The sequence below is a fragment of the Carcharodon carcharias genome, chromosome 7 (genome assembly GCF_017639515.1).
Source record: "Carcharodon carcharias isolate sCarCar2 chromosome 7, sCarCar2.pri, whole genome shotgun sequence".
In the NCBI taxonomy this organism is placed as follows: domain Eukaryota; kingdom Metazoa; phylum Chordata; class Chondrichthyes; order Lamniformes; family Lamnidae; genus Carcharodon; species Carcharodon carcharias.
The window spans coordinates 139,099,761-139,115,708 of NC_054473.1; the positions used below are offsets into that span (position 1 = coordinate 139,099,761).

General features: G+C 41.4%; 1 long non-coding RNA gene across 1 annotated transcript in view; it reads left to right on the forward strand.

Moving 5' to 3' along the window:
* Positions 1-3,860: 3,860 nt before the first annotated feature.
* LOC121279683 overlaps positions 3,861-15,948 on the forward strand; it is a 34,499-nt gene continuing 22,411 nt past the window's right edge. The window contains exons 1-2 of the long non-coding RNA XR_005943472.1: positions 3,861-4,158; positions 11,896-11,957. This is a non-coding gene — a long non-coding RNA (uncharacterized LOC121279683). The remainder of the gene's footprint in view (positions 4,159-11,895; positions 11,958-15,948) is intronic.

Here is a 15,948-nt window from a genome sequence, read left to right on the forward strand (position 1 = left end):
ACCTGGATAAATATTAGCTTTCAAGAGATAAGGAGGACTTAGTCGGGGGTTGCAAGCAAGTTCATTTCCACAGAACAATTAGAACACAATTTTAGGTACATTCCGAAATAAGAAGAGGCTTTATTTTGACACGTACTTTGCCTTCTTCCTGTCTGCTCGTTATTTTTTGTTCTTAGCTTGACGAAAGATTTTTAAATCCGCGATCTTTTGTGTTTCTTCGAGATATAGGCCCCGGTGATTTTCTTTGTTTTTAACATTGGTATGCCTATTGGTTAAGGAAACGTCGGAAAATGCAGTGAGAGTGCTGTCACTATGCTTCAAAAATAAGAAAAAAAAATGTAACGTCAAGTCACATAGGTCAGTTCTCATGTCTGATCTCTCCCCAATGTCAGCGCAGCAATTAGAGAGCTTCAATTGACCTCCGAGCCTCAAATCAAGAAGAAATCAGAGTTCCAGTTCCTGATCCACAATCCAGTGGCCCCTACCCAGAAGTACAGATAAAATGGCAAGTAACTAAAACAGTCAATAATTGCGATAAACGCCTTCCCACAATTGAATACTTTAAAGCTGGACTTGCGTATTTAATGCCATTTACGGTTGAATTACGTTAAATATACAGAGGTTCAGACATTTAAGAGTTTAAACAGGGGACAGGCTGGCACCTGTAGAATTGCAGATCAACATAATTCACCTGTCTACAGGAGCTGGAAGGGTAGAAGAAAGAAATCCTGTATTCCTTCAGTGCCCACTTAACTCACAACACCAGTGCTACTGTCAGGTTTAAAAAGAATTTTCATACATGAAAACTAAGTAATTTCTGTGATTTTAGACGTAATTGAAAAGGTCAAAGGGTGCTTAGCAAAAAAATGGCACAAAATATGAATTTGAGTTCAACTCAGGATTGACTAGGTCTTTTGTGTCGTAGATAATGTGAAATTAAAATTATTATTCTTTGTTTGAGTAGCCATCTATTGAAACTTTTATATGTAAGTAGGCTGCTTTTCATTGTAGTTCTGAGGGAAAAAGCAATGGTATAACAACAAAATCAAAGATTTTTGGCTTGTTAGTAGTGGAAACTTTTTATGTTGTTCATGCCTTTGAGACTGAAACGTAAACCACTAACCATTAAAAAGATAGGCTGATAACACTAGTAATACACAGTAAAGTTAAGGAGGTGTTGCAAACTCTGAAGGATCCAAGACCCATCTGAAGAGATTTTTCTTCAGGCATTTCAACCAGTTCCTACCCCTTGTGGTTATTCATCCAGGCTTGTGATGTGGCTTCATGCTCACCAATCTATATCCATTTTATCCCTGACAAACCACAACTTCAAAACAACAGTGCAGGAAATTTTTGTGATATTCGAGTAAAGTAGCAACCATCATTTAACATTGTACAACTACTTGAAGAGGTCCTACAATCTAAATAAGCCATCAGTGTATCTTTAAATATAGCTACAGAAGAATAATCAGGATCTCCAACAAAACCAGGGGACAAGACAATAAAACAGAATGTGAAGTCATAGAGAAGCCCTTAAAGGACATGCAGAGATAAAGAGGTTTAGGATTCCAGCACTCTAGGCCTAAATGGCAGAAGGTACAGCTCCAGTTATAGAGCACGAGGAAGGGGATGCACTTAAGGCTGGAGTTGGAGAAACTGCGAGTTATTTGATGGTTTTAGGGCTGGAGGAGGTACTGAGGTAGGATGGGATAAGGCCATAAAGGAATTTCAACATGAGAAAAGGGGACTGGGAGCCAATGTAAGTCGTCAAGCACGGAGATGATGGGTGAGCAAAACTTGATCAATGCAGCAGAGTTTTGGATGCACTCAAGTTACTGTTGTGTTACTGCACTAGCAATGCAGAGACCTAGACAATGATGTGGAAACATGAATTCAAATCCCACCAGGATAGCTGGGGAATTTAAATTAAATAAAATTATGGATCCCCCTCCCTGTGCCCTACAACTGGAGCTGTACCTTCTGCCATTTCGGCCCAGAGTGCTGAAATCCTAAACCTCTTTATTTCTGTACACCCTTTAAGGGCCTCTTAAAAACCTGCCTCTGTGACTTCACTTTCTGTTTTATTGTCTTGTTAATTAAGTAAAAAAAATCTGGAAAAAAGCTAGTAACCAGTAATGGTAACTCTTAAACTACCCGAATGTTATAAAAGCTCATCTGGTTCACTAATCACCTTTAGGGAAGGAAAGTTGACCTATATGAAGCTACAGGTGCTTAGCAATGTGGTTGACAATTAACTGGCCTCTGAAATGGCCTAGCAAGCCACTCAGTTGTATCAAACTGTTACAAGAAACAGTAAGAATAAAACTAGCATTGACCAATGCGGCAAACATGATGATGGCACATCTAGACTGGTCAACCCTGCAAAATCCTGCTCATTACCATCTAGGGACTTGTGCTAAAATTAGGAGAGCTGTCCTACTGACTGGTCAAGCAACAGCCTGGCATAGTCATACTCACTGAATCACCTTTTATCCAATGTCCCATATTTCTCCATCACCCTCCTTGGGTTTGTCCTATCCCACTGGCAGGTCAGGCATACCAGAGATGGTGGCGTAATGGTATATGGTCAGGTGGGAGTGGCCCTGGAAGTCTTTAATATTGATTCTAGATCTCACAAAGTCTCATGATGTCAGACCAAACAATGGGCAAGTAAACCTTCTGCTGATCCCTTATTGCCCTCCATCAGTTGATGAATCAGTACTATGGAATACCACTTAGAAGGCACACTTCTGTGTAAGGGCACAGAGTATTCTCTGGGTGGGGAAGTTCAAATGCCCATCACTAAGTGTGGCTCAGTAGCACCACCACTGCCAACTGGTCGACTCTTAAAGGACACAGTTGCCAGAATGGACTTGTAGCAGATTGAGAGAGAACCAACACAAGGGAAAAGACTATTGGACTAAATCCTCACCACCATAGATGCATTTGTCCATGACAGTATCAATAAGAGTAACCACCACGCAGTCCTCCTGGAGACAAAGTTCTGTCTTCACACTGAGGACAACTTGCACATGTTCCAAAGCACTAGCATTATCTTAAATGGGATTGATTCAGAACAGAGTTCACAGCTCAAAACTGGGCATCCATGAGGTGCTGTGGTTAGAATTGTATTCCACAATAACCCATACCATCATAGAGCAGTATATCTCTCACTCAAATGCTATCAACAAGCCCCAGAATCAAGACTGCATCAAGAGGAATGTAGAAGAGCATGCCAGAAGCAGCACAGAACATACCTAAAAGTAAGATGCCAACCTGGTGAAGCTACAACATAGGACTACATGCATGTTAAATAGTGGCAGCAGCATGCTATAGATAGAGTTAAGTGATCCAACTCCAACAGATCATTTCAAAGCTCTGCAGTCCTGCCATATCCAACTGTGAATGGTAATAAGCAATTAAACAACTAACAGGAGGAAGAGGCTCCATGAACATCCCCATCCTCAAATTTGGCAGAGCCCAGCACGAGTGCTAAAGATAAGGCTGAAACGTTTGCAATCATCTTCAGCCAGAACTGTCAACTCCATATCAGCCTTCCCCAGATCCTGAACGTCACAAAAAAAACAGACTTCAGCTGATTTGATTTACTCCAAATGATATCAAGAAATGGTTGAGCAGACTGGATATAGAAACATCCTGACAACATCCAGTCTGCAGTGTTTAAAACCTGTGCTCCTGAGCTAGCCAGGCCTCTAGCCAAGTTGACCTACTACTGCTACAACACATTTACCCAGCACTTTTTGTGTGGGTTTTTGTAGAAAATAGCCCAGTTATGCCTTTTCCACAAAAAGCAGAACAAATTCAATCCAGATAATTACCACCCCGTCAGCCTACTCTCAATGACTCTCAGTGAAGGAAAGTCTTGTGGACAGGGCTTCAAGCTGCACCTACCTATAAATTAGTCACTGATGCTCAGTTTGGATTCCACCATGATCATTTGCCTCCAGACTTCATCACAGCCTTGGTCTAAACATGGACAAGCAAGTTGAATTCTAGAGGTGACGTGAGAGTGACTGCCTTTGACGCCAATGTAGTCTTTACCAAGTGTGGCATCAAGTAGCCCTTGTTGGATGGAAGTCCACAAGAAGCAAGGGGAAAACTCTTTACTGGCTGGAGTCATACCTAGCACAAAGAAAGGTGAGTGTGATTGTTAGAGGCCAATCATCTCTGGAGCACCAGGATATCGCTGTAGGATTCCTGAGGTCCAGCCATCTTCAGGTGCTTCATGAGTGATATTTCCTCTATCCTAAGGTCAAAAGTGCAGATGTTTGCTGATGGTTGCATAACATTCTGTTTCATTCGCAATTCCTCAGATAGTGAAGCAGTTCATTCCCACAGACAACAAGACCTGAACAATATTCATGTAAGATAAAAGCAAAAAGTGCGGATGCTGGTAATCTGAAACAAAAACAGAAAATGTTGGAAAAATTCAGCAGGTCTAACAGCATCTGTGGAGAGAAAAACAGAGTTAATGTTTCAAATCCGTATGGCTCTTCTTCAGAGCTCTGAAGAATAGTCATACAGACTTGAAACATTAACTCTGTTTTTCTCTCCACAGATGCTGTTAGACCTGCTGAGTTTTTCCAGCATTCTCTGTTTTTGTTGTGAACAATATTCATGCTTGGGCTGATAAGTGGCAAGTAATTCATGCAACACAAATATGGGAACACCGCCACCTGCAATTTTCCCTCCAAAATACACACCATTCTGACTTAGAAATATATCACTGCTCCTTCATCATTACTGAGTCAAAATCCCAGAACTCCAGGACTGCAGCAGTTCTGAAGTCTGATCACTACCACTTTCTGAAGGGCAATTAGGGAATCAAAAACAAAAACAAAAATACCTAGAAAAACTCAGCAAGTCTAGCAGCATCTGTGGAGAGAAACACAGTTAACGTTTCGAGTCCGAATGACCCTTCAACAGAACTAAGTAAAAATAGAAGAGAGGTGAAATATAAGCTCGTTTAAGGGAGGGAGTGGGGTGGGGTGGGACAAGTAGAACCAATGATAGGCGGAGATAACCAAAAGATGTCACAGACAAAAGGACAAGGAGATCACAGACAATTAGGGAATGCTGCCCCTGTCAGTAGCAGTCACCTCCCATGAAGGAATAAAAAACGTGCTTTGTGGATGGAAGAAGGTAGAATCTGGCCAGGAGTACATTTGAATAGTTGAATCTGGAGATAAAGGGATGGATGAGAGTTTTGATACTGGATGTGATGAGGTATGGACAGGTTCAGGCAATTTTACAGTGGTAAAAATAGACAGTCTCTGTGATGGACTAAAGACAACTAGGACACCGAGGTTGGCCAGTGAAAAAGACATTGGCTCTGACCATCCCTATGTTTAACTCAATGAAATTGTGACTTTTCCATTGGATTTTAGACATGCAGGCTGACAACACAGGGCTGTGGAGGGGCTGAGAAAGTTGATGGAGAGGTAAAGCTAGGTGGCCTCTGATTATGTTTAGAAACCTTGCTGAAGATGTTGCCAAGGGTCAGGAGGCGGATAATGAATTGGAGAGAACCAAGGACTGACTCTTGAGGGACTTTAAAGTAATGTTGTGGAAGTGGAAACTCAAGCCATTGCTGGAGATTATCTGTCTATGAGTGAATAGGTAAGAGTGGAACCAAGCGAAGGCAGTGCCACTGAGCCGGAAAATGGAAGAGGAGCATTGGTTGAATATGGTGTTATCAACAGTGTCAAAGGCCACAGATTGGATAAGATGGGATAGTGCATCAGTTTAAACAGAGAATACATTAGGCCAGGTCTTCCAATCAGCAGCAATGCTGGGGCAATCATTGCTGACTGTGAAGATAATGAGAGACTTACCTTTTTCCGTCTTTGCAGCCAGGTCTTCCTGTCCCGTGTGCAGCAGCAATCCCTGGGCATAACAGCCCAAAAAGAACAATGGTGAAGAGGAGTAGTGGTGGACAGTCCTTTTTTTTACAATGCCAGCTGCCATGTTCAGGTACATTTTAAAGGTCTTAAGGGTTTTAATAGAGTTAATTGGGATGAGGGTGGGTGGTTGCTTGGGTGGGTCAGTGAGTGGGTGAGTGAGTGGTAGGTGAATGCGTTGGTAGGTGGGTTAGTGAATGACTGTGTGTGGGTGGGTGTCCGAGGGTGATTGAATGAATGGTGGAGTGGTGAGGGTGGGTGGCTGATTGAGTGGATGATCAGGTTGGGGGCGTGGGTAGTCAAGTCAGGGAAGAGTGGATAGCCGGGGGAGGGTAGGTGGTCGGGAGGGTGTGGGTAGTTGAGGAAGTGGGTGGTCGGATTGGGGGTGGGTAGTCAGGGTGTGGGCAATAAAGGGTGGTGAGTAGTTGGGTCAGGGGTGAATAGTCGGGTCAGGGTAGGGTAGTCACGTCAGTAAGGGGTGGGGCGGACTCCAATGTTAATTGCTGACCTACATCAGAAATTAACAGTGGGACAATACTAGGGTAGATATCCAGGTAAGTATCATGTGACAGGCTCGAGATTCCGACACTGAGGTCAGTGTTAGAGATTTTCTCGGATGGGCCCAGGAAGTGCAAATCTGCCCATCGGAACTTTAAACTTCCCAGGCAATTACTGTGGATATGCAAGGGCCAGGACTTCTAAGGGGCCCTGATGCTCAAGGCCAACAGACGTCTCAACATTCACCACTGTTATCGTCGGAAGCAATTGTCCAATATCTCATTGCATCTGAATAATCTTTGTCACTGATTTTTGTTGCAACATTGTAGGTTTGAACGCTAGTTATTCAAACAGTTCAGGAAACACACCTGTTTGGAGCAGTCAATATAAACTGGAAAACATTGTATATTAAAGTACTAAATTTGATCCAATAAGTTAATTGATCAATAGTACAATTAAATAAGTTGCACAGGGGGCATGCTGGGAGGTCCAATCAGGTTAATTAACTAGTTAAGGTAATACATTTAGATAAATGATGTTTTATTGAATAAAGTCTTATACATCACAACATGAGTAAGTCATAAGATGAACCACATTGATAGGTTACTTTTCACATGAAATTCAATTTGATTTCACCTGCTGTTTTCTGGTAGTCAGCAACCAAGCCAACTAAACTTTCAGAAGGAATGAATCAGTATCTAAATTAAGTTCATCAAGGGTGAGATTGTTATGCAGCCATATTTATATACATAATAACAGCAATAGTAGCCACATATTACAACAAATGTTATTTATATATATTATATTGTATAAAATGTATTTATCTCCGGTATTTCTAAAAATTATATTCTTCTGAACTACCTATTTGTCAAACGTGCAGGAGTTTCTTTGTGTTTAATGTTGTACTTTTGGTATTAGTTACCGCTTGTTTGTTTGCATCCATTGTGTTACAATTCCTTGCTGTACTTTAACAGCTACCCTCTTCCTTGTGCACCCAGATCACCCTGACATGTTGTCAACCTTTTTAAATCACAGAAACAAGTTGAAAAAGTACCTTGTGCATACTATCTACCAGAGTAGGGGAATGGATTACAGCTGCTTCGGTTCCTTTTTTGATTTTGGGGCATGTAAATTTATTCGTGACTTCAATAATTAACCAACCTGGGACAGTATGCATCTGTAATTCATCCTTGGTCATTTCTTTTTTTTTAAATAGGTAATTGGGCACTTCCTTCTTAAAAGCATCGTTTAACAGACCTAATGGGAAGTTGGAACAGTGGGAATAGCAGCTGCCTGACTGAATGAATGCTTACGCCATCAGTTGGCAAAAAGTGTTTTTTTACTTCTACGCATGAACTGGTCATTATAATTTTTAATAAAACTCTTACAGTCCTGTGCTAGAGCCCCCTAAACCAATATTGTGTTCTTCATCCATAATTGCAATCCCCACTGCTGACTTAACTTCAGCAATGGCCTGAAAATTTGCCCTTGGATCCCTTAACTTCCTCCTGTACCAGGCAGCAAATTAATAGATGATTGGAAGCTTTACTACATATATGGAAGTCTGTGTATCTACCTAATACTCCAGAATATATCAGATCAGCAATTTCACGTGACCCAGCCACATCCTGCTCTCATGCCCACATGTCCATCCTTGGCTTGCTGCAATGTTCCAGTGAAGCTCAATGCAAACTGGAGGAACAGCACCTCATCTTCTGATGAGGCACTTTACAGCCTTCTGGACCTAACATTGAGTTCAACAACTTCAGATCATGAACTCTCGCCTCCATCCTCACCCCTTTTTTGATCCCCTTTTTTTCTAATAATTATTATATTTTTTAAAATTTAATTTAATTTATTTTTTATGTATATATTTTTTATTTTCCTACCTATATCTATTATTATTTTTAAAATTTATTTCCATTTATTGTTTTATCCCCACCTTTTAGCCTATTTCGATCCTCTGCCCCCACTCCACCCCAAACTAGGGTCATCTGTCACTTGCTCATCCTGCTTTCTACCCTTAATGTCACCATTAGCACATCCTTTAGCTAATATCACCACCGTCAACACCCCTTTGACCTTTTGTTTATGACATATTTTGCAATCTCTCCTTTGCCTCCACCTATCACTGGCCCTCTATCCAGTTTCACCAGTCCAACCCCCCTTAAACAGCTTATATTTCACCACATTTCTATTTCTCTTTAGTTCTGGTGAAGAGTCACACGGACTCGAAACGTTAACCCTGTCTTTCTCTCCACAGATGATGTCAGACTTGCTGAGTTTTTCCAGCAATTTTTGTTTTGGATTTCCAGCATCCGCAGTATTTTGCTTTTATCGTTGTGTGGAATGAACTGTTTGTGATCGAGGGGTGATATGTACAGTGTAAGAGTAAACACGTTTTTATAAATGCATTTACAACTGCCCAACACCTAGAGCATAAAGGAAATCATCCTCTTCAATCTAAGTTCATGCCTGTTATTCAGTAACCTGAGGTCTCAATTAGTTTCATCTAAGGATAAAGTAAAATGAAGAGCCTTCCATTGGAGAATGCAAGAAAATAAGAGCTAACATGAAGCTGGAAACTCAAGTTATCAGTTACAAAACAGCATTTACAAAATTAATTTAATTATTTTTTTCTTCTCCATTTGAACCTTCTTCCCCCTCCTATCTGAAACAAAGCTAGCAACTCATTTCCAGGATTCTGTGAATGCTGCTTTGGAACTGATGACTTGAGTTTCCAGCTTCACTTGCCCTCTTATTTTCTTGCATTCTCCACATGGGAAGAATACTGAATGATAGGCACAATTCATGAACAAAATATTTTGTGAAATGTAAACCCTTCAAATATATCATAGAAATAAAGGTTTGCACCAACAATAAAGAAAACCAGAGATCAGTTAAAGGAGTAATGAATATAAGATTTTGCATTGGCTGATATCAAGGATGCACATGCAATAAACTGAAAAACTGTTCAAGTACTGTATTTTTGTTCCTCAATTGTTTCCATTTCACCCAGTTTCTGCATGAGAAAAATATAAAGTGAGAATTTATGCCTTATCATTAAATAATGCTTTGCTTTCTTCTCAATGATTCTCCTCTCTTTTCCTCTCCTTATTGAGTTGACTCCCTTACTGGAGTATAGTTCCATGGGCAATGGTTACCCTCTAGTACTGTGCTCATTTGGCCATTATTTATGTATGAATCCTGTCAGCAGGCTATCAAATTATGCAGCGCATCACAGTCAAGCCAGATCGTGCCCTTATCTGACAGCCACATTAAGTCCAACAGGGGTCACTGGTGAGCAAAACAGAAACAGAATTACCTGAAAAAACTCAGCAGGTCTGGCAGCATCAGCGGAGAAGAACAAATTTGAGCAATCAGGAACAGGAAGGCTGGCTAATTAAGTCAGGGATAGTGAAGACAATTGTAATGATCTCACAACTGTGCCTTCTGAGATCAACTAACTCAGCACAAATCTGGTGTGTTTTCGCTGACATACTGTAAATGGTTCCCTTACCTTGGGTACTAATTCCCTTCATTTCAAAACAGCCATCCCATGAAAACAACCACAATACCTCTGTCATTGCAAACTACTATCCTAGCTCCAAGCTCCCTTTCCTTTCCATTGAATGTGTTATTACTGTAAAAATTCATGACCATCTTTTCAGCAGCTTCCTATATGAATCTCTCCAAGCGGGTTTCTGGTTCTGTCAGAGCATCAAAATGGCTCGAACCAAAGTCACAAATGACAGTTTCAATGAATATGAAAATGGTGCATTATCTCTCCTCATTTCCTCTGAAACCTTTGACATGTTTGGTCACACATCCTTCTCAAATATCTTCCTCTATGTCCAACTAGATGGTACTACCCTTACTTGGTTCCAATCTTACCTATTCAATCAGCCAGAGCATTTCCACCAATAGCTTCTGTTCCTGCCCTATACCATTGTCTCTAGAGTCCCGAAAGAACTATCCCTATCCTCCTCTTTTTCATTTTGATTATGCTCTTTGGCAACATCACCTGCAGATTTGGAGTCAGCTTCCACATGCTCTCTAATGACAGTCACTCTAGCTCTTCATGGCCTCTCTCAACCTCAACTGGAGGTTGGAATGGTGTTGTCAGATTGCTTGTCTGACATACAGCCCTGGATTAACCATAATTTCCTCCAGCTAAATATTAGTAAGACCAAAGTTGTTGACTTCTGTCCCTCCACAAATCCCATACTCTAATTGCCACTGATTGCATCCCCCTCCTTGGCCACTGTCTCATGTTGACACCTATTTGACTACAAACACAGTTTCTGACCCCATATACTCTCCATCACAAAGATAACCTTCTTCCCACCTTCATAATATCCACCCCTACCTCAATCCATCTGCCGCTGAAACCCTCACCCCTTTGTAAACATCAATTCATCCACAACCCTGCTGCCTGTATCCTATACCATTCCAAGTCCTGTTTACACAGCAGAGCTGTTAATACTGAACTATATTGGTTGCAGTCCTATAACATCTCCAATTCTAAATTGTGTTTAAATTTCATCATGGCTTCACCCTTCCTTTTGGCAATGCATTCCAACTCCACCATCCTGAAATCTCTGTTCTATTGACTCTGATTTCTCATGCATTCCCCATCCTCTTCCTCTCCTTTGGCAGCCATACCTTCAGCCAGCAAAACCCCTTATTATGAAATTCTCTAAACCATCCTGCCACTTTACCTCTCTATCCTATTTTAAGACACACCTTAAAATCCATCTCTTTAATCACTGTTCTCTTTCCTTCCATGATGTCCATTTTCTTGATTATGCCTCTGCGAAGAGCCTTGAGATGCTTTTCTACATGAAAGCACTACATAAATGCAAGTTGTTGTTGTATGGTTCAGGGAAATTACATCGGTGCGATGTTAACAATTAAAAATATTTGGCAGGTCCCAAGCAATGAGCAAAAATGTGAAAAATTGTTTACTGCAAAAAAACAGTCTACATATCTATTGTGTTACCATTCAATGAAGCACTTAACTACTTTCTTATATTCCACCAGTAACTCTGACAACTCTGAAAAACTAACAACATATTGAAAAACATAAATAAACTGCTACGTATTATTTTTCTACTTAATTATTAAACTGCTTAATTTGACCAAGAACATGGATTTCTAATTCAATTTGATTACAACATACTTTTGTGAATTACCTGCCTATATTGTGGGAACAGTACAGCGGGAGTCACCTTCAGTATTGGCAAAATGCAACTTCAGGATGTGGTTCCTTTTAATCACAATTTTTAGGCATTAGAATTAATTCAGCTGCACACTGGTTACATTAACCAAGCATTTACAGAAATACAGGTAAGCTTAATACAAGCTAAAGGGACACCACCTTATTTTTCTATTAAGAACTTTGCTCCACTCTGAATTTAATGTTGGCTTCAATAATTTCACACCCTAATAATAGTTTCCACTTTCTCTCTGGCAGGAAATGCGGGTTCCGTGAGATGGCTATCCTTGCTTTCTTGGAGGGAGGAGGGTGGAAGGAAGGTTAGTAATCAGGGTGAGGATCCTCTGAACACTGTGCTGGTAATCTGTATCCTTGGTGCTAAACTACAATCTTTTCCCCCCAGGTTGTATGGCCATTGGAGTCTGCACAATTTTTTTGTACTTCCACTTCCACATGCTTCTTCTCCTGCCTCCATAGCTATTCATATGTTCACTGTGTCTTGCAATTGTCTTTAATTTCTTTAATTATATTCACCATGCATCTTATTATTTTTATTCATTTACGGGAAGTGGGTGTCACTGGCTAGGCCAGCATTTATTGCCCATCCCTAATTGCCCTTGAGAAGGTGGTGGTGAGCTGCCTTCTTGAACCGCTGCAAACCATGTGGTGTAGATACACCCATGGTGCTGTTAGGGAGAGAGTTCCAGGATTTTGATCCAGCGACACGGAAGGAACAGTGATGTATTTCCAAGTCAGAGTGTTGAGTAGCTTGGAGGGGAACTTCCAGGTGGTGGTGTTCCCATGTACTGACTGTCCTTATCCTTCTTGATGATAGCAGTCATGGGTTTGGAAAGTGCTGCCTAAGGAGCCTTGCTGAGTTTATGCAGTGCATCTTGTAGATGATACATACTGCTGCCACCGTTTGTTGGTGGTGGAGGAATTGAATGCTTGTGGCTGCGGTGCCAATCAAGCGGGCTGCTTTGTCTTGGATCGTGTCAAATGTCTTGATTGTTGTTGGGGTTGCACTTAACCAGGCAAGTGGGGAGTATTCCATCACATTCCTGACTTGTGCCTTGCAGATGGTGGACAGGATTTGGGGAGTCAGGAGGTGAGTTACTCGCCACAGGATTCCTAGCCTCTACTTGATCTTGTAGCCACAGTATTTATATGGCTAGTCCAGTTCAGTTTCTGGTCAATGGTAACCCCCAGGATTGTGGGGGATTCAGTGATGATAATGCCATTGAACGTCAAGGGGTGATAGTTAGATTCTCTCTTGTTGGAGATGGTCATTGCCTGGCATTTGTGTGATGCGAATGTTACTTGCCACTTGTCAGCTCGAGTCTAGATATTGTCCAGGTCGTGCTGCTTTTGAACATGGACTGCTTCAGCATCTGAGGAGTCACGAATGGCGCTGAACATTGTGCAATCATCAGCGAACATCCCTACTTCTGACCTTGTGATGGAAGGAAAGTAATTGATGAAGCAGCTGAAAATGGTTGGGCCTAGGACACTACCCTGAAGAACTCCTTCAGTGATGTCGTGGAACTGAAATGATTGACCTCCAACAACCACAACCATCTTCCTTTGTGCTAGGTATGACTCCAACCAGTGGAGAGTTTTCCCCCTGATTCCCATTGACTCCAGTTTTGCTAGGGCTCCTCGATGCCACACTCGGTCAAATGTTACCTTGGGGTAATATCAATTCAGCCATTTAATCACTCTTGGTTTCCCATTTAACTGACCATTCTATTTTTGTGTGTATGTATGCTCCTTGTCTTTGTTCTGCTCCTTCTCAAACACCTGTGATATCATTCAGATTTTTTTGTTGAATCCACACCTGAGACATCAACCTTTCTGTTCTGTCCGCAAATGTGGTCTGTTTCCAGCATTTTCTGCTTTTGTTGTAGTTAACTTTTACTGTGAATTATCTCCATCTTTTTATCTCTTGCACAGGTGCTCCCTGTATTCAGTGTGTTAAATATGTCCAATCTCTGTCAATTCCTTCCCCCCACTACTTGTGTTCCATTCTCTACAGTCTACTTTGGTTCAACTCTATTCTATATTTGCTGAAACTATCTGCTGTCTCTTTGACCTTTCCATCTACTGCTTATTCACAATCTTTTTCCCTTGATTTTTTAATTTATTATTTCATAGGATGTAAGCATCAATGGCAAGGCCAGCATCTGTTGCCCATCCTTAATTGCCCTTGCTGGTGGTGAGCCATGTCCTTGAACTGCTACAGTCTATGTGGTGCAGCTACACCAACACTGTTGTTAGGAGGGGAGTTCCAGCTTTTTAAACCATTGACAGTGAAATTAGGGTGATGTGAAGCTTGGACAGGAAACTACAGGTGTGTTGTTCCCATGCGTCTGCTGCCCTTGTCCTTCTAGGTGGTAGAGGTCGTGGGTTTGGAGGATTCAAGGAAGGAGCCTTGGTGAGTTGTTGCAGTGCATCTGATAGACAATACACACTGCTGCAACTGTGTGTCGGTGCTGGAGGGAGTGAATGTTGAGGGTGGTAGATGGGGTGCCAGTCAAGTGGGCTGCTTTGTCCTGGATGGTGATCAGCTTCTTGAGTGTTGTTGGAACTGCCCTCCCCCAAGCAACCGGAGAGTATTCCATCACAGTCCTGACATGTGCCTTGTAGATGGTGAACAGGCTTTGGAGAGTCAGGACATGAGTTATTCATTGCAGAATTAGTACTTACATGGCTGGTCCAGTTGATCTTCTAGTCACTGGTAACCCCCATTATTCAACAATATCTACTCACAGAACATTTTCAATGTATGAGGTTACAATTGTATCATTTACTGGGGAGTTAGTAGATTTTTTCAATGCCTCTTCTTCACCACCATCTCTTGCTGGAATACAACTTTTCAGGTGTATGAACTCATCCATCTCCTTGCTATCAATGCCCACTTTTGTCCATCTTCATGTTTTTGTGGTCTTCCTCATAATATGATATAGCCTTTGTGTTTAGAAACTGATGTGGGCCTCCATTTCTTTGAGCACACTAATACCAATACTACCAACCAAGGATCCAGGAAAAAAATACAGCATCACTCATACAGTCAAGAAATTTTATTAGGTTCTAACCTGTCTTTATACCTTCAGGTATATGATCTTTGGTGTTGTGAACTCACAAGTCACCATGCCCAAATGTTGTTATCCTTTTGACCAATGAAGCCATCAAATTGTAAAGGATCACATCAATGATTTAAAATATCCAACTTAAAATAATTCATGAGAACTTAATCTATAGGGAATCAACACAATCACATGGTCCCACAAACAAGTTCTTAGTTGTTCAAACAATTATTGCTGAATTAAACCGTCTTGTTGAAGAGAAACCGGCATCTCATGGGAGTCTTTGGATTTTGTTATTACATGCTGTTTTTTTATTTTAATTTGCTCTTAAATGAGCAATAATATTATCATAACAATCCTTATAAAATGTTTTGTAATAATCCTAAAGTTACATTTTGTAAATTTGTGAGCCCTGCGCCCCTAATCATTTACTGTGCTTCAATAAATAAATAACTGTTTTGGAGTATATAAAAGACACAGTAGCATGTTGCCAATACACGCTCCTTAACTGCAGCTCTTTTTTTTTAACTAATTCACAGGATGTGAGCTTCACTGGCTGGGCCAGCATTTATTGCCCATCCCTAGTTGCCCTTGAGAAGGTGGTGTTGAGCTGCCTTTTTCATCCGTTGCAGTCCATGTGGTCCGTTGTAGTCCATGTGCTCTTACAGTTTCTGTCACTTTTTTTGTATATGATATCTTTTCGCTCTTTGGGTGTTAGCACCATCAATATATTCATAAAGATGGTGGGCATAACTTTCCGTGCCCACTGGTGTCAGAGGTGTTCGGCAGCGTGAGCGGCAATAGGCTGAGAAAGCCAAAAATCAGTTTCATGATGTTGTGAAAACAGTTTGCAATTGTCCACTCTGCCCATCAATGGCAGGCCATGTTTCCTGCTGTCGGACGTTGGTAACTTTATTGTAATACATCTGCATATCATTATAACCCCATCCCGCCGGAATCATCCCCCAAGTGGGATCATCTGAGCATGCAGACGTATTTCACAACAGCATATATAAGGCATGCATATGGCGGGCTGCACTTTGAGAGGAACTCAGAGAAAGTGCACAGTAATGTCGTGCAGTGCTCACGAGGGTCACCTGTTGGGCTTCAAGGTTGAGTCGTATGGGGTGGGGGTGGCAAAGGCTGCCCTGTGGTTGAGGCATGTTGTGGGGGGGTTGGGCAAGGGCTGCCCTGCGGTTGACATGAGTTTGGGGGGGCAAGGGCT